Genomic DNA, 4,283 nt, shown 5'->3' on the forward strand with positions numbered 1-4,283 from the left:
CCCCCCGGGCCCCCCCCCCCCCCCCCCCCCGGCGGGCGCCCCCCCCCCCGCCCCCCCCCCCCCCCCCTTCCCCCGCCCCGGCCCCCCCCCCCCCCCCCCCCCCCCCCCCCCCCGTCTGCTCTGAGGTTCTGCCCCAGAGTGGGCCTGCTGGGCCTTCGAGGGACCTTCCTTGCCCCGAGGCAAGAGAAGGGATCAGACACTGCACTTTCCCAGGACTTGGCTCCCGTCCACCCAGGACCCCCCAGGCCAGGTGAGAGGGCAGCTCCTGTCCTCCTCTCCTGGAAGCAGCGGCGGCATGCAGAGAGGATGGGGGGCACGCGTGGCCTTGAGCTCCCTCAGTCAGCCCTACCTCGACTGGAGTCGACAGTCTGCACAGATGGGGTGACCCTCCCTTCCCCCGAAGGCTGAGCCTTGTTCCAAGAATCTACGTCCGGGAGCCAAAGACCATGCAGAACCGCCTCAAATTCCAGCCTCTCAGGGCCGGCAGCCGGCCGAGCCCCTCCTCCCCACTGCCAGAGGGCGGCCAAGCCCTGGGAAAATGTGCTGTCCACACCTGGCTGCCCTGGTCCCCCGCCAGTCTTCACCTGGCCCAGCCCCCAGCAGCCCAGAGCCAGGGTCATCGGCCCTTGCTGATTTCTTGACACTCGGCCCCTGGAGCCACAGCTGGTGCTCAGTGAGCTGCTGCTTGGACCCAGGGATGGGAGGGAGTCAGTCCCCCCCTCCGCCAGTCCTAAGAAATTCAGGGAGGCTGGCCTGGGCTGGGTGGGGTTCTCAGGGGAGCCTCTAGCAGGGGAAGGGCTGCCTAGGGCTGATGCTGGGGGTCACTGACCCAGGGGGGAAGCTGGGCGGGGCCTGGAGGGAGAGGTGCTGGGCGTCCAGGACATGGGAACCTAGGGTCTGGACCTCAGCGAAGTGGGGACAGAGGGAGGTGCAGGCAGAGCAGCCCCCCGCCCCTGGCCCCACCCCGGGATGCCTGCCTGGTGACAGCAGCCAGGGCCACACTGGCCCACGTAGGGGGTGGAAGGCATGCGACCTTGCAGGGGCCTAGCCTTCCCAAGCCGGGGAAGACTGGACTGGCAGGAGGTGGGGTGCAGCTGGGGAGGAGGATGGTGAAGGAGGCCCCCCGCGCCATGTGCAGCCCTGGGCTCTGGACGGGGAAGGAGGCTGTCAGATGGCATCTCAGGGCCGCCTCCCTGGCCGGCACCGAATGGAGGGCGGGGCGGCGGCGGTGGAGGTCAGGCAAGGGGAAGTGGAGAAGGCGGCACACCCCGGCACACAGGCCCATTGCCGCCTCTCCCGCATCTTGCGGGAGCGTCCGGGGCCGTGGACGACGGAGGAGGCACCTGACTTGCTGGGGGGCTTCCTGGAGCCGGTGCCATCGAGAAGGCCGCGGCCGCGCGGGGGCACCGCTGTCACACCGTTGTCACAACGACGCGCCTAGCGACGCGCGCGGAGACCAGTGGTAGCGGCACCGCCCGGTTTCCATGGCAACCCCTTGGAAACAAACAAGGCGGCGAGTCCTGCTCCGCCCGCAGGAAATGGGACGCGCTTTCCCGGCCGGCCCCGGGAGCTGGGGGCCGCTGCGTCCCAAGGCGGGCCGCAGTCGACCTTCCCCGAGGCGGTCCCGGCACCCTCGCCCCCGCGCTGCCAGGCGGGCTTTCACCCACCCAGAGCCCCCTCCGCCCCGGGTTTGGGGAAACGGCGCGCCGCCCACCCCCTCTCCTCCCCACATAGTTTCCACTGGAGGCTCCCGAGGGAGGGCCCAAGTTGCGCCCTTAGCAGCTCCCCGCCCGGCAGAGGGCAGGAATTTCCCATCCGACACCGCAGCCAGGGCGAGCGTGTGCTGCTCAGAAAGTCTGGATTCTCCCCCAAAGGTCCCCCCAACCATGGAGCCACAGCCTGGGGCAGGTGGGGGCCTTCCGCCCAGTTTGCACCAGTGCCCCGGTGGTACTTGCTCTGCCCTGGGGGGGCGGGGGGGGGGGGCACTGGCTGCCCCTGGGGGGCCTCCCCCCGGGGCCCCCCCCCCCCCCCCCCCAGGCCACCTGCCCTGCACACTCTGGCTGCATTCCAGGGCTAGCCAGGTGAGAGGAGACACTGCTGCCCACAGTGCGATGGGACGGCCTGGCATCGCTAGAAACCCGAGCCGGCCGATCCACCCCCAGGGACACGCATGGCCGCTCCAAGGACAATGGCTATGGCATGCACGCAGGCTCAGCTGTGTCTGAGCTGGTGGACTGGAGGGAGAGCCGGGGAGGGGCCCTGTGCCAAGGGTTGAGGCACAGAGAGCTGGTCCTGGGGTGCAGGGCACATGGGCCCAGATGCCCTGGCTTTGAGGAGGGCAAAGCTTCTGGGGCTGCGGTGCTAGGGGCAGGTCAGGGTAGATCGGCCTAGTTTCCGCCGGAGCCTGGAGTGGAACAGAAGGCGCGCCCTCTGCTGGGCTGTCCAGAAGCGGCAGAAAAAGGAAGACAGGAGGGAGGGCTCCTGACAGGTTCAAAGGGCAGAGACTGGGCTGCCTGGGGAGGCCAGGAGTGACTCCACTCTCACTGCAAACCCGGACACAGGGACACCGGCTGGGAAGGAGCACCCAAACAGGGGGACTCAAGCCCTCAAGCCCTGGCCTTCAGACTGCCCCCGTTCTGTCCCTTGGCCCCCACTGATGCTGACCACACCCCCTCCCCGTCCAAGCCACCGCACTTCCAGGCTGGGTCCTGAAGGCCCACCTTGCCTCTGCCTACTCCCCAGCTCCTGCACTCCTAGAGAGGACCGTCCTCCCATCACCTGCCCCCTTTCCCCCATGTGCCATGCCCTTGGCTCTCTGTCCCAAGGCAGACCCCGCCCTGACGGATGGAGGCATCTCCTGGCTCTAGTGCCCACTGCTGACATTTCTGGGGACCAGGACCCCAAACCCAGGATGCTTCCCATGCTCCCACCTCCGCCTGCTCTGGTCCCTGTCTCAGCCGCCTTTTCCACCTCGGTGCTGGCACCACGGTCCACAATGGAGCTGCCTGCCTCCCCACCCGCCCCTACCAGCCTTGGGACTAGGACCCCACTCCCACCAGAAGCCAGCCCGCGGGTGTAGGGACCGTCTGTGGATGGGACAAGGGGTTACAGTCCCAACGTACGTCCATCCCCCAACAGAGGCACGGCAGGGTCCCCCAATCCTCAAACCTTTATTGACGGCAATCTCAGCAGTTACATGTGAGCCGCGTAAGGGTGTCAGGCAAGCACTGCAAGGCGGTGGGGGCGATGGGCAGAGGGCTCCTGGCAGGGACGCCCTGGGTCCGCCCTGGGAACACCGTGAAGAGCGTGGCAGCGTCACCGGCGAGGGGAGCAGAAATAACACTGTGAGGCAGGCCTGGGGCAGTAGGAGGGGGAGAGCGGGACGCCCACCTCAGACAGACCCACGGAGGGCCAGGAGACACGCGGGGCCGTGTGGGACCACGGGCAGGGGAGAGAAACGGGGATAGGCAGGCGGGCCTCCTCCCGCACAACACCCGGGCCCTGGACGTGCAGGGGGAGGACCGGACGGCTGGCCGCTCTCCCCCATAGGGCCAAGCAGTAGGCTCTGGAGCAGGGCCGGCAGAGGAGAAGGCCCTGGCTCCTTGGACGGGCTGCATCCCTAGGGCTGAGCTTTGCCCTCTGGGTCTCTGTCATAGATGTAGCTGCCCACGGCTCCGGTATTCACTCCTGCAGAAAAGGGCACAAAGGCGGTAGGGAGGAGTGGGGAGGAGGGCACCAGAATCCCAGCCCTCCTGGTGGCTCTCACCTTTCGGTCCAAAGAGTATTCCGTAGCAGGGCTTGTGGCAGTAGGGCTGGCCATCATGCTGGGTGCAGAACAGGGACAGAGCTGAGATTTCTGCGCTCCTCTCCCCACACCCCCACCTGGCTTCCTCGTTGTCCACACACCCCGCCCTCCCTTACAGCCTTCAAGGACCCCAAAGCCATGCCAGGTTCCACTCACCTGATGGATGGGGGGGACGGCAGTGCACCCGTAGGCCTCCACTCTGGCCACCGGGGGATAGCACCCACCGCTGGCTCACCCCCAACCCCACCCCCAGGCCACCCCGGGGGGCGTCACCTCCATGTGCCGCCCACCTCCGCAAACCCGCCCCCCCACCTCCGCAGGCCCGTCCCCCACCACCGCAGGCTCGCCCCCTCTTCTCCGCAGGCCCGCCACCCCTCCGCAAACCCGCCCCCCTCCTCCGCAGGCCCGCCCCCCACCACCGCAGGCCCGCCCCCCCCACCACCGCAGGCCCGCCCCCCACCACCGCAGGCTCGCCCCC

At 68.7% G+C, this 4,283-nt stretch overlaps 1 long non-coding RNA gene across 1 annotated transcript; it reads right to left on the reverse strand.

Annotated features, from left to right (window-relative positions):
• Nucleotides 1-3,151: 3,151 nt before the first annotated feature.
• On the reverse strand, nucleotides 3,152-3,907 carry LOC125909087 (uncharacterized). The gene is made up of 2 exons (XR_007453534.1): nucleotides 3,767-3,907; nucleotides 3,152-3,687 (listed from the first exon to the last, which is right to left on the reverse strand). It is a non-coding gene; the product is annotated as an uncharacterized LOC125909087 (long non-coding RNA).
• Nucleotides 3,908-4,283: the final 376 nt, after the last annotated feature.

The sequence above is a fragment of the Panthera uncia genome (genome assembly GCF_023721935.1).
Source record: "Panthera uncia isolate 11264 chromosome B3 unlocalized genomic scaffold, Puncia_PCG_1.0 HiC_scaffold_1, whole genome shotgun sequence".
NCBI classification, from domain to species: Eukaryota; Metazoa; Chordata; class Mammalia; order Carnivora; family Felidae; genus Panthera; species Panthera uncia.